The 19473-nt window shown below is 41.1% G+C and overlaps 1 long non-coding RNA gene across 1 annotated transcript; it reads right to left on the reverse strand.

Annotated features, from left to right (window-relative positions):
- Positions 1 to 9984: 9984 nt before the first annotated feature.
- On the reverse strand, positions 9985 to 19093 carry LOC133742075 (uncharacterized). The gene is made up of 9 exons (XR_009862352.1): positions 18805 to 19093; positions 18336 to 18469; positions 18135 to 18257; positions 11966 to 12047; positions 11729 to 11874; positions 11513 to 11637; positions 11332 to 11426; positions 10272 to 10397; positions 9985 to 10170 (listed from the first exon to the last, which is right to left on the reverse strand). It is a non-coding gene; the product is annotated as an uncharacterized LOC133742075 (long non-coding RNA).
- Positions 19094 to 19473: the final 380 nt, after the last annotated feature.

Below are 19473 nucleotides of genomic sequence, written 5' to 3' on the forward strand. Positions count from 1 at the left end.
TTGCACTTTTTAAAGCTGTTGTATCTTTTACCAACCCTCACAAACTCAAGATGGCAAGGTCAACAATATAACGTCTTGTTTTCGTGCATTACCTTTTTTTCCTTCCAAATTTTTTTACTACACTCTGTAATAGGTAATAATGATATTAGTTCATATGTTTTTTTTCATTAAATGTCAAATTATGGGTGTTCCCTTTTCTAGCTTTTCATCTTATCTTAACACTAAGCTTATATCTATTTAAGAAGCATATGATAGTTTACTTGATAGTTAATAGAATCTCATGCGCCACTAGATCAGACCATAATCTCATATGGTGATGATACCGGAAAAATGTATCATGTCACTGAGCTTTGTAACTTTTCCTGCAGTTGGAAAAACTGTTATTTATGAATTTCCATATCATTGTCTAGCTAGTAGCAATTTTGAGTCTTTGTCAAATTGGACATTAATGTTCATAGGTAACAGATATTCATTTAACCAAGTTCATCGTTTATTGATATATATACACTAAGCTTGGTCTAGTAAAGATTAAACTTCTTCTTTAGCTGACAAATTATTTTGTGGTAAATAGTTTTTATTATTATTATTTTTTTTTTATAGTTTTTAGGATTAAATACTAGTTACTCCTTATACTTATAGGGTTTCGTCGTTTCAGTCCCTGACGTTCGAATTTCACCTAAAAACTCCTCAAACTCTCAATTTCCTCACAATTAGTTCCTGCCGTCAAGCTCCGTCCAAATTAACCGTTAAATTGCTGACGTGGCATCCATTTCACTTCAAAATGTCTATTTTACCCTCAATTGTTTTTTTTTTTTTTACTCTGTCTCTCTCTCTTCTTCCTTTTTACCTCTTCTTCTTCCTCGAGGCTTCTCCATCTTCTTCTTCTAAAAGCAAACCCAAACCCAGCTCTCTCTTTCTCTCTCTATCTCTTCTTCTTTGGAGATGAATATGCCTAACAAACATTGCCGGATTTCACTCTGTTTTTCTCGCGTTAATTTATTCAATTTTATGGCAACAGCCACATCTACTACTACTGCTCTCAAAGCTCACCCCCATCAACAGCCAACCACCAAACCCAGACGCTGCAACAACAACAACAACCTGACCCGAAAGCTCGACCCGCCAACGATTGTCTCTCCCGAGAACTCCTGGTGCTGTCCTGCCTCAAAACCAATCCCGACCCATTCCCACCGCGGCGGACTACCCATTCCAGAAACGATCAGAGCTCTCGACCCGTTTCTGCTCCTCGACGACCCGAAGCCATGACCCGGACAAAACTCCTCCGTCCGGCCACTTCTCCACGCCGGACCACCGGCATTCTTCTCGTCTCGTCATCGCTGACGTGCCTATGGTGATGGATCATCCATGCACGGTTCGTGAAGGGAGATTCGAAGCTCAGAAGGTGCGAAGCTCTTCCAGCAATTTCTGACTGTTAATGCTTGGATCCGTGGGGATCTAATTAACGATAAGTAAAGAGAGAGAGAGAAAGAGAGAGAGACAGATAGAGACAAGCAAGTATAGTGGTTCGTCTCCCGCCTTAGCGGGAAACTACGTCCACTTGAATGTTACACTAGTGTGTTGAGCCTTGCGGCCCAAGGGGATTACAAAAGATGTAATGAAATGATGTTTAAGTGGGAGGAGGCATTCCTTTTATAGGTGAAGGAATGCTTCTCCTTTACATTTTCTTAGATGTGGGATGACTAAAATCACTATTCTAGTCTAGAAAGCATGTTTGTGAAGGCAACTTTGCAAGGTCGGGAAGGTGGCTTCCCGGCGACGTATTTGCGACTTCCGGATACCGTAGCGTAGCTTGAACATAGGGCTACAAGATGCAATTAGCGGTTGGGCCTCACCATGGCTTGTGGGTGTCCCAAAGAGGGTGTTACTTATGCTTGGTGAGATAGCAAACTAGTCATGCTAGTAGAGGTATCTACACTGACTTTCCGGCGACTCTGGCCACAGTCTGGGTTGTCTGAGGTACGAAACGAAATCCTCTCGACGATTTCTGCGTCTATGTATAATTAGTTTTTGATTTTGGTTGGGTTTGATGGACTGATGTTTTGGGTGTCTTCGGCCCCGTTGGCGTTGCCGTGCACGGCGGCGAATTCTGGAACGTCTGGGCTTTGTTTTTTATGATGGTTCTTGTCCTAGAACACTAATCGGTGCTTGGTCCAGTTAATCTCACGATTTGGGCAGTGGAAGAGTAGCTGAGTTTTTGATTTCTAGTTAGGATGCTTCTGCTCGGAGTTTGTGTTTGAAATTGAAGGTAAATTGAAGTACTGCTTGGCTTTCATTTAGTATTAAGGTCAGTTGGGTTATGTTTGGAAATTTTAAGGATCATGAGAGTGTTTGAAATTCTGGTTGTTCATGTTGATGCTTACTGTAATTCGTGTTATGAGATTGAGGAATTGGACTTTGTTTCAATCTTGGATAACTAGTTATAACATGCAGAATTGAGAAATTGAGTTGTTATGATTTTGAGAAGCATAGTTGATGTACTGTTGTACTGATTGGAATGGAACCAAGTACTTCAAAAGCACTTCAGATCCGCCAAAACAGCGTCGCGCCGCCGCCGCCGAGGACTACCCACATTGGAGGTCGTTAACATTAGTTTAGGGAAGAGAGAGAGAGAGAGAGAGAGAACAGAGAACAGAGAGAGCCTGGAAGAAGAAGAGGTAAAAAAGGAAAAAGGGCAAAAAAAAAAAAAGGTAATTGAGGGTAAAATAGACATTTTGGCGTGAAATGGATGCTACGTCAGCAATTTAACAGTTAATTTGGACGGAGTTTAACGGCAGGGACGAAATGGGAGGAAATTGAGAGTTCAGGGACTTTTTAGGTGAAATTCGAAGGTCAGTGACTGAAACGACGAAATCCTATAAGTATAGGGAGTAACCAGTAATTAACTCTAGTTTTTATCATCTTATTTAACTTTGGAACTTAATCTCTTGTTCTTCAGGGGTTGAATGATAGAGACCCATCTTTTGAAGTTGAAAATAGTTATGATCAAAAGGAATATGATGGGAAATGTGATGCATTAGTTGACGAACATCTAGTTTTTTTTCCAGTCTCAACTTGTTAACTCCAATGGTGGATCAGATATGGAGCAGGATTTGGTATGTATACTTTCTTTTTATTGTATTTCTTACTACTGATCATCTTTGCAATGACGTTGGTTTACCTTATTGAGATGGAACTAATGAAATTTCCTAAAATATTGATATACAGATTATGGAATTTCTAAGATGTAGAGTTATCATTTTCTAAAAAAAAAAAGAAAAAAAAAAAAGATGTAGAGTTATAACTTCTTGAACACCTTAACATCATAGTTGTCCTCTTACAAGTTTGTAAAGGCATTCGCTAATTGAAACAGATGAAAGATTATCTGCACACAGACACCAGCACACACTGAACATACACAACATGCCAGGCACTAGCTATTAATTAATTGCTACATAGTCATACAAACTTGTATTGTCTTATCTCTCCTGTTTTTTTTTTTTTTTTTTTTTTTTACTTTCATGCTTTCTGAAATGTGTATAGTGGCTATCAAAGGTGTTGTTGCTAATAAGCTTTTCCGGATAGTACTTCATTTTCTTGTTTTGAAACTCACACTTACAATTCATTTTGGGAGAAACTACACCTAAGAAAACTTTTTTTTTTATATATATTTTTTTATTTCTCATACGACCATTTACATGTCCAAGTGTTTAGTTACCATCTGTCACGCCCCGAATTTTAAATAAAGAAATTCAAATCCGAAACGCGAAAACTTAACCAAATGCCCAAAATATTTAGAAACTTTTTCAAATAAATCTGAGCAACAACAAACGTCAATAAAGACTTGATCACTTAAGTCGAATATCACCTCAACAAGTGTATACAAAACTCGAGAGAACTGATATACAATGTACATGCTCGCTAGGAACATACCAAAAACAGCAGTACACTAACAAAATAGGTTATGAACCTAACATTGCTGCACTCCTCGCCTCGATCTCAACCCTGGTGGTCTTCACCTGCAGGAATAACCGCTACACCATGGAATAGTGCACCGGGATTGCAAACAACAAACCCGGTAAGTTTTTTAAGCTCATATGAGTAAATTCAATTAAAATGACTCACGTCACTCATGCTTATAATTTCTCAACTCGTGAGATAAATTAAAGCAACAACATTTAACTCCACAACACAACCAAACATCCAATCACACTAGATAAAAATTAGTAATCCCTGCATAGAAATTTAGTTCAGGAGATTACACTTAAAATCAACAATCTCAGTTTAATTATTTTTCAACCCAAAATCAAATTAAAGCAACCATGTCACCTCCACAATTCATTCGAATCAAGTTCCACATGGAGGACAAAAGAAAGGACACCGACACTCTTTTAAACAATTATACCCATGGGCATACAATAACACAAAGTTATTCCCCAAGCAGTATATTGTACTCAAAGGCATACAATAACACAAAGTTATTCCCTAAGCAGTACAACACAAAGTTATTCCCTAAGCAGTACAACACAAAGTTATTCCCTAAGCAGTACATTGTACTCAAAGGCATACAATAACACAAAGTTATTCCCTAAGCAGTACATTGACAGACAGACTAGAGCTCTAACTTAATCGTAGCTTGTCACCTCGGCCGAGGTTCAAACCTACGATAATACTTGCCTCGATCACCAATGTGATATACGATACTCAACCGAACATTTCAAAGTCCACATGACTCAAATACTTTCCTCAAGCAAAATACATTTTTTTTCACAATAATCAACACATCATGGTAATGGTATGCTCGTAAGAAAAATGCTCGAAATAACAATTCAATCAACTCTCAATTATTACTTCACCAATGTCACACCATCCAGATATATATACCACGTAAATATATATATATATATATATATATATATATATATATACGTAATCATCCACACAGGAATGACCACTAATACCAACTATAGTTCACACACTTTAAAACCACGAAATTCATTTTATACTTAAACTCATTTTTTTACCTGGGAGCCGTAGCCCTATGAACCGTAGTCGATCGAGTTCATATTATTTCAAACAAAGCATTAAATTGAAAACGATTTACAATTATCACAACAATTCCAACAATTAAATAATTCGGTTCGTAAATGAACCATGCATGTGAGATTTACTCACCTCTAATCCAGCTGCGCCTTCTCAACAGCCTAAAAACAACGATCCTAAATCGTCCTCAATCGATCCGTCAATCACCTAATCAACACGATCCTAATTTAGTAACCGATTCAATAAACCACACTTAATAACGATTCAACGGTCGGATCATCGCCCATGACCACACAAAGTCATTGGGACAGTCATACGATCAATATAACAAAATTACAAGTCAATCGGACGGTCCGATCTTCACAGATCACAAATCAAACGATCGAAATCGATCGAAATTGTAAAATTCATAACTAAATCATACGATATCCAAAAATTGCGTATAATACATCGAAATGATCGTATTAAGATTTAGAATCTAAAAATGTATAGAAACTATATTTGTGACCCCCGAAGGTGGCAGGAAAGGGCCGCCGGAGTTAGTGGCAGAGCCGCCGCCGACCACCACCAATGGTGTCGGGGCCGGGCTGCTCCTCTTCATCTCATCATGCTTATCAAATAACTCTAGAGGCATGACATCAAAAAACATCAGGAAGGGATCAAAATCTACCTTAGAAGCTACGTTGGCCGGAAAATTTCCAGAATCCGGCAGGTGCTCCGATCCATGTAAGAACTTCAACAACTCTCTTCGATTCCTTCTGGAGATTTGTTCAGAAACTCAAGGCGAGTTCACCAAGCCAAGAATCACAAGAAATGGTCGACTGTAACTCGAGATGTCCGGGTTGGAAGGTGGTTTTTTCGATCTAAATCGGGGCTGACTTCCAACCGCCGTCACGGGCCGCGCCTCCGTGTAAGGCCGCTACTGGGGGCTTCAGGAAGTTGAGGCGAGCTCGTGGATGAAGTTTGGTGAGGATTGGTGGCCGGTAGCTCGAGTTATCAAGCTTGGAACCAAATCGGGGTTAAACCAGACGGAGCTTCCCGCCGCCGTTTCCCACCGTGCCGAGGCGCAAGGCTGCCTCCGGCAGCTGCGCAAGGTCAAGGCGGAGCTGTAGGAAGTGGTCCGACGTCGTGGGGTGGCTTGAGGAGGGAGAGATCGATCAGAGAGCCTTGTGCTCTGTTTTTCTGGGTTCGGCCGCGCGAGAGAGAGAGAATGAACAATTTCCAATAAAAAGAAGGGAAAAACTCACAAACAGTACCTGAACTTCAAGCCACTAATAACTTTCGTACCTCAAGTTCAAAAAATATCAGATTGGTACCTGAACTTCTGACCCTGACCCAATATCAGTATCTGGGAACAGTAAAATCGTTAACGGAGTTAATTTTTAAAGGGTAAATCTGTCATTTCACTGTTCATCATCTCCAAAACTCTCCCATCTCTCTCTGCAAACCCAGATTTTTCATTATCTTCTTCATACCTCACACACACAAACCCAAATCGACCAAAGGAGAGGTGAGAGGTGAGAGGAGTTTGTGGTGGATGGGACGGTGGCTATTGAACAAGTGAAAGGTTGGTTGATAGTGGTGATGAGGTATGAAGAAGAATAAGAAGAAGAAGAAATATGGTATTGCAGAGAGAGGGGAGAGTTTTGGAGATGATGAACAGTGAAATGACAGATTTACCATTCAAAAATTAACCCCGTTAACGATTTTACTGTTCCCAGGTACTGATATTGGGTCGGGGTCAGAAGTTCAGGTACCAATCTAATATTTTTTGAACTTGAGGTACGAAAGTTATTAGTGGCCGATAGGTCAGGTACTGTTTGTGAGATTTTCCCAAAAAAGAAAGAGACCGGATGAAAATGGAAAGGGCTAAATACTAGTTACTACCTTGTACTTTAGGTCCAAAATCAATTCAGTCCCTAGACTTTTAATTTCATCAAAAACACCCCTACTCTATTATTTCTCATCTAATTGATCATTCCGTCAGTATTCCATGAGTTGGAGGCGTTAACTAGCTGATGTGGCATGCCAACTCAACTCTTGTGGGGCCCATATACAAGGGAAAGTCTCATAATTAACCCTGTCTCTCTCTCACCCCTGATTTCACCCAAAACCCATTACTGTGGCTTTCCCCTAAACACGGTCCCAAGTAAAAAAAAATAATAGGAAACTATCTCTCTTCCATCGAAGTTTGACGAAATCAAAAAAATTCAAAAAGCTCATTGAATTACGAAGGCGTGAATCTTGATCTGGAGGGGCGCCGACATGGCCAGCAACGATCTCGATGTGTGGATACCCATGGCTTTCTTCAGAAATCAGAACTGACATGCAGCAATTCCTTCTCCGCTTCTTCCACCAAGACCAAGGCCGGCTTGTCTTCGTCCAAGTCTAATAATTATCTAAGTGTTGGAAATTTGCAATTGATTGAATCATAATCAATATGAGGCGGTTGTTTTGGTGATGATTCTTGGTTTATTTGCAGAAAAAGCAAAATGGGGTGGTGTAAGAACAGGTTCAGTGTGCAAGCATGACCACTCAAGTCGGTCAGAGAAGATCTACGAAGCCGAAAACGGACGAACCCGTAACCGGAAAGATTTGAAATTTAGATCGGAATTGCTTGCCTTCTGTATATTTTTCTTGTGTAATTTCATGTGTGGTTAATCACTTGGGTATTTTTTTTTCTGCCAAAATATTAGAGTAGAGAGAAGATTGGAAAAAGAATCTTAGCACTGCAGCAGCTCATTTCACCTTTTCAAAAGGTTTAATCTTTCTCATCAAAAGCTACCCAGACTTGATCTGAATTCAACACAATGATAAAGTTGGCCAATGTCATGAAATTTGCAGTGCAGACAGATACAGCCTTAGTTCTTCATGAGATACATCAGGTTCTTGCAAGAGCAGGTTTAGGTTTTGTGCTCGACATACAGGCTTGCCTTTATTACCCGCAAGTAATATTGAACAACCCACCAAACTGAACCCAGCAACAATCTCAAAGGAAGAGAGTTAGTTTTCCTATATTTTTTTTTATTTGGGACTCTGTTTAGGGGGAAACCATTGTAATAGGTTTTGAGGTTTTTGGTGAAATCAAGGGTGAGAGTGAGCCAGGGTTAATTTGGGGATTTTCCTTGGATGTGGGCCCCACAAGAGTTGAGTTGGCATACCACGTCAGCAACTTAACATCTCAAACTCACGGAAGGATCAATTAGATGAGAAATAGTAGAGTAGGGGTGTTTTTGATGAAATTAAAAGTTTAGGGACTGAATTGATTTTGGACCTAAAGTACAAGGTAGTAACTAGTATTTAGCCCAAATGGAAACCTTCCAAAAATTTTAGGGTTTTTTTCTTTATATACCCGTTTTGGAAACTTCTTCTAAATGCGATAACTAATTCATAAAAATTCCGATCTTTGTGTTCCGCATATGCACGGACTCGTATCGACGAGCTCTACGACTTTCATGAAGGAAGTTTTCGGAGATACCCAACGAATAAAAAGTCAACCCTTGCACCCCCCCTAAATGACGCTTCCTGAATAATTATTCGCCCGAAACACTTCCGCTCCAACCACGAGCCCCGACATGGTCCGATAATTACTAAATTAAGTTCCGGAAAATAAATACGAATTTTCGGGGCATCACACCATCAATAACATTTGTGCAAATGTTACTAAATATAATATGTCCCTTTTCCTTATAGAAATGACCAAAGAAAGATTGGAGTGAGCAAAGCTAACATATTTCATGAAAATGTATTGTGTCCGGTCACTTAAAGGGATGGATTAGACGGTTTGCAAATCTTCTTGACTGTCAGACACATTTTTGTTGGTCAATAATTCTTCTGAAGGAAGATAAATCAATGCCTCTTTGTCCATAAGGGACAAAAGAAAAAGATTTGTTTGTTTATAATTTGTAGAAGATCGTCTCCTATAGTCCACAAGGCTTGCAAAGTTTAGTTGAGTTTTAATAAACAGAGGGGGATGATATGTCAAACCATAATGAAATGTGATGTGATTATGATGGACCATGTGATGTGCATTACTTATCTGATGGTAAATAAGTGGGTTTTCTATATTGATATTTTAGTATCAATCTGTAGTTTTGTAACTTGAGACATCTTTGCTGATGTGCAAAGATATAAGCGACTACTATCTGGTAAGCAACTTGTATTAGCAATAGGCCTTACATTGGACATATGGCTGAGATGCAGATATCTGTTATGTTTCCTTCTCATTTAAGTGTTGTTAGTAAACATACCAAACACTTTATTGAGTTTCTATCGTCATAAAAGTGGTAGAAAAAAAGGAAGAAATTGATAGTTCTGTTAATTCCTGAGCATGGGCTGGATAGCAAATAAAAGTTACTTAAATAGTTGCGATGCTTTGATAGATCATATGACACATTGATATTTTTGGGAAGTCTTGCCCCATGTTAGTGTTCTTTTTACTTCTAATTATTGTTTATTGGATGATTGACCATTTATTTAAATTTTCATTGTTGTTATATTCGTTTTTCTCTTATATTGTTACTATTACCTTTGTGATAATTTTTCTGATTTTTTTTTTCTGCTTATGTTAAAAACACACTACTAAAAAGAATTGCTTTTGCGACGCCTATTTTGCGACGGCAAATTGGGCTTTTGCGACGGAAAAAACTTTTCGCGACGGAAAATTGAGCCTTTTGCGACGGAAATGTTGGCGTTGGAATAGGTGGCGTCACAAAATCCATTTGCGACGGTAAAATGCCGTCGCAAAAAGTATTTGCGACGGAAAACTGTTGCCGTCGCAATGGCTAAACTATTTGCAACGGATACTTTGCCGTCGCAAAAAGATATTTCATTTTAAAAAAAAATTGGGGTGAATTTGTTGCGACGGATACTTTGCCGTCGCAAAAGATTATTTCATTTATAAAAAAAAAATGGTGTGAATTGCACACCAAAGCTAGTACCATCTGCAGCAAATATCATAAATTGAAAAATATTATGAAACCCATCATCTATAACCAACCAACAATCACAATTCTAAGACCAACCAAAGGTTGTTAAAAAACAAAGATCAGCCAAAGCTTTCTCAACTTTCTTTCAACTTCTAGCTCATCTTGCTTCATCAATAATTTACAATCACAACAGGATCACTGCCTGAAATGTAAATAAAATCACAACATGCATTTGTAATAAACACTCTATTAAAAGGAAGGAAAAGATGAGAAACTTTGTTGTAAAAGCATCAAAAATAGTACCTGTAGCTAAGAGCAACACAATGATTTATCTGCTGATAATGCTGCAGCATATGCTTGTTTACAAAACGGCTGCAGAGGACTTCCTTACAGCACAAACATAACCAGTTCTCACTTGGGTGCTGGCATCTAGTATATGAAAGTATCACCCATATTAGAAACTTAAGGTATGATTCAGAACTCAGCCACTCAGACTTTGATCGATGTCAAAGGATAGAGGATAAAAAGACGCAAGCTTTAGAAGTACAAGTCTTTTTACTGAAACAATTTGAAGGTATTCATTAAGAAAACTAGCAATATTCTTACAATTGACAGCCTGCGAATATGCAAGTAAGACACTAAGACAGTACACAACAAAGATCACCCACCCATTAAACCGAAAAGAAGAAAAGAGATGTATGTTTGAAAGAGGCTGAGTTTGCTCTCGTTTTCTGGTCACCTATGACATTAATGAGCTCAAAAAGAACCCAACTGTGGTAAAAGTTTAAAAGTGCTATGGTCTTACCTCCATGATGATACACTAGAGTTCACTTCACTTGCATATTACTAATCAAACCAGATGAAGAGGACCAAGTCCTCAAACCCATGCTTTCAACCCAGCCATACGTCCTTTTCTGCATATACTTTATTTCAATCCTTTAGGGGGCCATGGAAGGAAGGTTATTACGAATGGCTTAAGTATAAGGATGTAATTAGGTAGAGGCTATGTACATTGTTGGATCTCACATAACAGTCTCTTTTCTATGGTGCTACAATATCGCATTTTGGATGCAAGATTGCAGAGAAGGAACCTAGTAACAACTTCATTCATGTGTAACTGTGTAAGAGACCCCACAAATGAAATTGGAGGAAAAGCAAAATTCTTGATAGACAATCATAGAAGACGTGACCTGAATTACAAGATGGGTTGTGACATGGATGAAAAGCTTAACCCTTTACGAATCTAGTTTTGCTATTGATTCCCATTAAGTTAGTATAACAAAATTTCAGAACTGGGTAAAACTGGTTAGAACAAATTATAAACAGAGATTCCCAAATAGAGAATTGTTGAGAAGACAGTAACCTGTTGCAGTGAGTATCAGGGGTGGGGATGTGAACAAGATCAGAGGAGAGAGAAGGCAGGTGATCGCATTATTGATAAAGCAACCCCACAGCAGACTGTTGAAACATCAAATTACAAACTGTATACAAAATCAATCAACCCCAACATTATTGATAAAGGAAATAGCGAGATAGCCATTCACCTTAGTGGGATAGCCATTGACTGAATCCCATCAGGCCAACTCCGAAATCCCCAATTCTGCACAATCAACTTCCCATTATGCAACTCATTGCCTCTTTCAGCCCTCATGGGTCTTGGTTTGTACCTCTTTATCAACATGAAACCACAAATAAGCACGAACCCAGAAAAGCAAGTAATACTCAGATGAGAAAAGGCAGAGAGTAAGAAGAAGCAATACCTTTCTTGCAGCACCGAGAGGAAATTTAAGAGAGTTAAACTCAGAGAGGAGTGAAGCGGTGGGGTGACCAAAACCTTTAATAATTTTGGACTACGAGTTCAGTGAACCCTTTAATAATTATGCAGACTTACTGTGTGATTCTTCATCTGTTAAAATGGACAATAAAGAGAATCACAAACCCAGCAAAGAAAATACAAATATAACACAACCCCAAAAATAAATGTACTGATAACATACCATCTGCTAAAAGAATATCTCACCAGTTTAACCAAATGTACCGGAAACCAAAACCTCTACAACTAGTAATTATTCGCTGAACCTGCAACCCATTGAATTCCTTAACAGAATCACAATAAAATATTGAAATTTAACCAAAATTAACCTCCAATTTAATGAAAATCCAAATTGCAGAAAACTGATGTTTCAAATAGGTTGCAAAAGATACAACGCAAAAAATTATAAATAAACAAAAGCGCCCCTCCACTTAATGCCAACAGAAAGCAACTACACTGACTGATTGACACAAGATCAATCAGTGACGATGGTCACCGCTTTCTTCATCCCCTGGTAAGCAATTTCTTTGCCTATTTGAGCTTGTATTTTCTATAAAAGTTAGTGATGCACAACAGAGCAACAGTCGGCTCGGTGAGAGTGTGATTAGGGTTGAGAGATTAAGAGACCAGAATGGTTTTACAAGAAACAGAGGCTTTATGGAGACTTTCAATACAAACTGAGTTTATTTCATTCCAATCTCATCTGGGTTTACAAACCGTAGCTATATTTATAGGCTTAAAAAGACTCCTAGAACACCGCAAGACTCAATTAATGACAAGACCCTTGAGTACTCACCCTAAGACTCTTAAAAGCACTAGACTCATAATTACTCTTCATAAAATTGAAAAATGACTCTTGCAAGAAAGATACAACGCAAAAAATTATAAATAAACAAAAGCGCCCCTCCACTTAATGCCAACAGAAAGCAACTACACTGACTGATTGACACAAGATCAAAGGAAAGATGATCCTATTTTGCAGGGCATTCAATATACCAAGTAATACAATTCAGTCCCTTTATAATGCAAGTAAACAAAAGTTAATAACTCCAGCATTCAATTATAAAAATAATGGCTTGAAGATATGACTAACAGGATAAGAATGTAAACAAAGATTTCTCCTCCCGAGTCACTCATGCCACTAAACTTGGGTACAATCAATCCCATAAAAAACTACAAGCCTGAAACAGAAAACAAACCTAGAAACCCATAACAAGTAGGATGACCATAGCTAAACTCAATTCTATATCGACTGTCCAATGTAAATATCAGATGCCCTATTTAGCAGATAATTAAATCATTAGAGTAACAAGTATGAATTACCTGGTGTTGATATCACTTATATTACATACCGCCAAGCATAATCAACGACCTCATAGGTGGGCCCCGCGGCATGGCTAGCCCCGCCTATGGCATGCATCCGATAGGCCGGCACCCGAGCTACGTTGCCATGGTGGAGGTCGGACGGTATCTAGTCAGGAGGCCACCCTCCCATGCTCTCCAAGAGGCTTCAAGAGAAGCAATATATGTATTATTGTCCCACATCGAGGATATGTAAATAGAGTGGGACTTCCCATAGCTATAAAGAGAAGTCCTCCCCTTCTTAGAGAGGATGGATCCATGATCCCTATACTTGTATCACTACAAAGGTCACTTGACCTCACTCATAGTAAAATATCTAAGTGGACGTAGCCTTGCTCCAAGTGCAAGGTGAACCACTATACATGCTTGTGTCCCCTTCTCTCTCTCTCCCCATCATGATCCACACTTAGTCCCCGTTCCGTATTCTTCAGTAGAAACATTGGCGCTAGAAGGAGGGTCCCTAAGTTTGGGTATGAACCTCCAACCTTGAGCAAGAGTCATGAATCGGGTACCACCAATCAGCCTATCAAGTTCATAGGTCATCAAGGAGAGTCAAACCTCTGGGCACCGTGTCTCCCCTGAAATTATCTACACCCAGCAGCCCCGCTTCTTGGATCATGTTATGACAAAACCCGCCAGCCCGGATCGATCAACACCTCAAGTTACAGCCACATCATGGTCAGATGGGTCTCCATCCGGGAACCACTTATGACGAATACCGGTGAACCTCACATCTCGCCTACACCACACCACAGCAGACTGCTACCCGAAGAAAGCTTCTGGGTACCATTGCACAACCCCGCCCGGCACTTCAAAAATTGATCTGGGATCAGGCCTCACCGACAGCATCCTCACCTCCCTGTGATCACCACCGCCCACTATCACTTACTCACAACTTAGCATCCCGGTGATCTTTCCTCTATCTATAACTTCACCAGCAACATTGATTTGGGCACCCCGGTGCTCTCTCTGGCACCGAGCAGCTACTACATCTAGCATCCCGGTCCAATTCATGATCGACGTCCCGGGAGCACTGAGTTCACCCAAGCAAATTCTTGATGCATGGCTTCCCCGGATGCCTCCCTGGACATCCTCTCGGTGCCTCATCACAAACTTCACCCGCCGGTTCTATCCTCCACCTCACACTGCCTCTAGATGAGAAGCTACTCGATCGGTACACCCGGAATGACTTCGGGCCTCGCTACCTTCCTCACCTCCCGGCGGTCAATCCGACGGAGCCAGCATCCCGGGCCCTAGCATACCGGTAAGCCAACCTCTTCTACTGCTCTCGCTCGATTCCTCACCGGTAACAAGCAAGTCTCCCTTCCCCGGGAACTCGGTGACTCGCATCCCAATACAGCCCTCACGGTACCTGCTTCCATCTCCGGTACCCACAGCTCTCCGGTACCTTCTTCTATCTCCGGTACCCAAAGCTCTCCGGTACCTGCTTCCATCTCCGGTACCCACAGCTCCGGTACCTGCTGCCATCTCCGGTACCCACAGCTCTTCGGTACCTGCTGCCATCTCCGGTACCCACAGCTCTCCGGTACCTGCTGCCATCACCGGTACCCACTGCTCTCACCGGTTCCCGCTGCCATCACCGATACCCGCTGGTCTCCTTCACTCCGGGCAACAAACAACCAAAACAAAAGAAGAGAAGAGGTGCATGTGTTTACTCTGTACACCCAGAACCTCCTGCATCCACAGAGTAGTTTGGCTCATTCGATCCCCACCCCGTTGCTTCAACTCAAGAATCATGCTCGACTCGGGCTACCAGGTCTTCACCCACCTGACAACAAAATTTTCCTGAGCACTGAGCTAGTGAGATAGCTACTCTCTGCACCCACTCGGCAATACTCCTAGAGATAAGCATTCTTATTTCTCTCTCTTTTTTTTTTTTTATATAGCTCAAAGCATACATCACGTGTCAGCTAGGACACCCCTCAGCTGGGACACTGACAAAGATATATATATGATAATTTCTGGGGCTTTTCTTATAAGGGTTGAAGTCAATATAGTTCAACTACTCATCATGTGTTGTCTGCTCATGCACAATTCCTTTCACCAATGTATTCACAATCTTTTACACATAATTGATCACTCACCACCACGTGGTACATACATATAGAAACATGCATGTCATGCATTGATCACTTTGATTTACAACAATTTGCAAATATACTTATTTGCTTGGACCATATGGCAGCAAGCATTACTTACCTATACTACGCTAGCAAGCATCTACTGCTCTGGCCCCGTTTAATGACATTATGCATGATCACATGTGCCTTGCTATCATGCAAACCAATTTTGTTGGCCAAAACCCTATGTTCTCTTTATCTCCCCATGTTAAAGCATGCAATTTTGTCAAAACTAATTACATTACTCTTTTACATATTGAAAGAATTATTTGATTCATGCCATTGTCTCCATGCTGGTAACACCGGATATTCTCCTAAATGTTGGCATGCCAAAATATATAGACGGATTATGGTCAATTAGTCGATTAAATTATATGAGCAAATCGCTACTCACTTGCTTATTTTTGTCGAGGTACCATCACCTCCATGGGACGTCTTTCTTATATGGGCAAAGCCAAACGGATAATGTCTCTTTACACTATTTTCACCACTTATGAACGGTTCCAGATAAGTTCTCATTTACACTTTTAAGCATGCTTCAAATAATGGTTTCTATAATCTAAGCATGCCTACGATATGTGATAGTCTCGATATCATATCTATTACGACTATGTATTAATGTCAAGCTTTAATTTAATTGTAATCCAATTAAATTGCTACATATACACATGTGACACTCACTAAAATAAATGCAACATGCATCTCATAAATCCTCGCCCCGAGCGCGGTACCCCCAAGGGGTAAGTCAAGGTCATATCATTACACAAATCCTCTCCAATCGGCGAGGTACCCCAACGGGGTTACAAGGCCAATGTCATCATTCTTCCCGGGGCCACGCCACCGGGTACCGGAGGCGAAATCTACCGGATACCCCAATAGGGTTACAAGGCTCAATCTCTGATTCTACCCGGGGCCACGCCACCGGGTAAAGGAGGCCTACAGGCCCTCATTCAACCCCATTGGGTTAAGGAGGCTCAAGTCCTCACGTGACCCCACCGGGCCACGCTGTACAAGCCCTCATGCTACCCCATCGGGTACTAGAGGCATCAAGCCCTCATGCTACCCCATCGGGTACGAGAGGCATCAAGCCCTCATGCTACCCCATCGGGTACGAGAGGCATCAAGTCCTCATTCTACCCTTCCGGGTACCAGAGGCTCAAGTCCTCAATCTACCCTTCCGGGTACCAGATGCTCAAGTCCTCATTTACCCTTCCGGGTATCAGAGGCCCAAGTCCTCAATCTACCCTTCCGGGTATCAGAGGCTCAAGTCCTCATTTACCCTTCCGGGTATCAGAGACCCAAATCCTCATTCTACCCCATCGGGAACCATAGACTCAAGCCCTCAGAAAACCCCACTTGGTACAGAAGGCGGGGTAAGCCAAGGTCCAGTCCCTTGCTTTTGAGTCATCTCACCTCCCGAGCATTCTCTATACTTGGGGGACTTATTCATACCACTTATCACAAGTGGAGGTAGTTCCCGACCGGGACTATCATTGAGCTTCACGCTCATACTTTCGTGTTACGGTCTATTAATGGAAATATTGAAATTTTTCACCTATTGTTGGTCGCAACAATTAAATTTCTTTTACATCCCATTAATAAGACCATAGGACAAAACTCTCACAACCTATCATCCACTCAACATGAGCGAGCTCAACTCTTACATTCCCGTTACACATGAGCCAAACAATCGGGTTATGGCTTATACGTTCGGGTTAAGTAAGTTAGAGATCCTTCCTCTAACCTATACTTGGGGGACTATCATGGTCACGCCATAGTCTCGCTAGTATTGTCAATGGTTACTTCGATACAGGAGCTTCATTCTTAGCCTTACCGGCTTCGTCTACCATAGCCTAAATCCAAAATTCCTGTTTTTTCTACGTGACTTGGGGGACTCGGCGAGTAACTACACTTCCGGTCCTAACATGTGTTCATCACGTGCATACAACATTACATATCATTATGTGTCATCGTGTTCATCACACATCTATGCATCATATGCACTTCGTTATACTATCATAACACATACATTTTCGACTTATACGTCGTATGTCAAACATTACATAATATATGCATACACACATTGTGTAACATGCATCTCACATAAACATTCATGCACCTCGATGCATTTGACTCAAATGTCACTTCGATTGCCCTAGCGCAATCAATATGCTTTGTGTGCACTCATCTTATTTGCAGGTACTAGCTTGATGAGGGCCCCGTGGCACCAACATACCCGTAGAGTCCCTTCTTACTTACGGAGTTGGGGGACTAGTATGGGTATAGCGTTCAACGAGGTCATCACTCATACTTGGCGGCATCACATTTAAACTCCCCAACCAAGAAGCGCCTCTTACTCGGGGACTTGGGGGACTTGTTGATATCACTTATATTACATACCGCCAAGCATAATCAACGACCTCATAGGTGGGCCCCGCGGCATGGCTAGCCCCGCCTATGGCATGCATCCGATAGGCCGGCACCCGAGCTACGTTGCCATGGTGGAGGTCGGACGGTATCTAGTCAGGAGGCCACCCTCCCATGCTCTCCAAGAGGCTTCAAGAGAAGCAATATATGTATTATTGTCCCACATCGAGGATATGTAAATAGAGTGGGACTTCCCATAGCTATAAAGGGAAGTCCTCCCCTTCTTAGAGAGGATGGATCCATGATCCCTATACTTGTATCACTACAAAGGTCACTTGACCTCACTCATAGTAAAATATCTAAGTGGACGTAGCCTTGCTCCAAGTGCAAGGTGAACCACTATACATGCTTGTGTCCCCTTCTCTCTCTCTCCCCATCATGATCCACACTTAGTCCCTGTTCCGTATTCTTCAGTAGAAATACCTGGTGTTTAGCTAGAAAGAGGTGCTCAGCTTGAGTCTCATGCTCAATTAAGATTTTCTGGAATTGCTTCATGCTATCGGCCATTCTTCAATTGTTAATAAAATTACCCACCTAGCAGCACCACTGAAATGTCATGAAGAACAAAAGCTACAATTCATGAGATGCGTTTGGATCCTATGCAGAATAGTTATAATAAAATACCTTTCCAAAACGAGGCAAAGTAGAGTGGTGAAGATGAACTGAAAATCAGAGCCATGCTCAGCTTGCCGATTTGGAAACCAAAATTTCTTCCTGGGCATTTGGGAATCTATCATGGATCGAAAATTAACTCAAACCTGATAAAAATTGAGACAGTTGTCAATTCATACAAACACAGAACATAAAAGTACAAAATCGAGATGTGGGGTATTGGAGCTGAGGGGTTAGGATTTGTGTTTTGGGTATTAGGGTTTTTGGGTCTGGATTGCATTTAAGCGGGATATGAGAGCGTGAGAGAGAAGACTGACGGAAAAAACGGAGGGGAAGGGATGTGTGATTCAGATTTGGGTTTGGTGCGTTTCTGATTTTGTGCTTTTTGGGTCTGGGTTTTAGCCGAAAGGAGAAAGAGAGACAACAAAGAGATGGAGAAAGACAAGAGTGAAAAAAAGAAGAAGGATAAATTAGAGCAAACCTAATGAGCGCCAGATTCGGTTCAGGCCGGCCTTGGAGGATCCGGCCGAGGGTGCGTTCGGGTCGGGATTCATGCAGTGTTGATCGATGAAGAAGACCGGGTAGAGGAAATTGGAGGCCTTGGAGGCGTGCTCGAGAGCAGGGTTGTCGTGGATCCTCAGGCCCTTGGAACCTGAGTTTGGACGAAGACAGAAACCCAAGTTCTGAAGAGAGAGAGAGAGAGAGAGAGAGAGCTTGGGTGAGCTTGGGCGAGAAGAGAGAGAAAGAGAGCGCTTGGGCGAGACAGAGACAGAGAGAGCTTGGGCTAATTATGGCTACAGATCGAGATGTAAGGGGAAATAGAAATAAGTTATGCGACGGCAAGAGGAAAAGGCGTAGCAATTGATTACAAAGTTACTACGGCAAAGATTTTCCGTCGCAAATGATTAGACTTAATTGCGACGGAACATTTTCCGTAGCAATAGAGTCTCAATTGCTACGGAAATCAATGCCGTTGCAAATTTCCGAAGCGAATGCAATTATTTTTAGTAGTGACATGTGAATGTTTGTGATATCTGTGGGGATACAGGTCGTAAAAAATTGCTTGTTAGATGTAGCAAGTGTAGCAATGGGGCAGAACACATGTATATATATAACTCTTCTTCTCTGGGATTTCCCCCCCTTTTTTTCC

Source organism: Rosa rugosa, chromosome 4, assembly GCF_958449725.1.
Source record: "Rosa rugosa chromosome 4, drRosRugo1.1, whole genome shotgun sequence".
NCBI lineage: Eukaryota > Viridiplantae > Streptophyta > Magnoliopsida > Rosales > Rosaceae > Rosa > Rosa rugosa.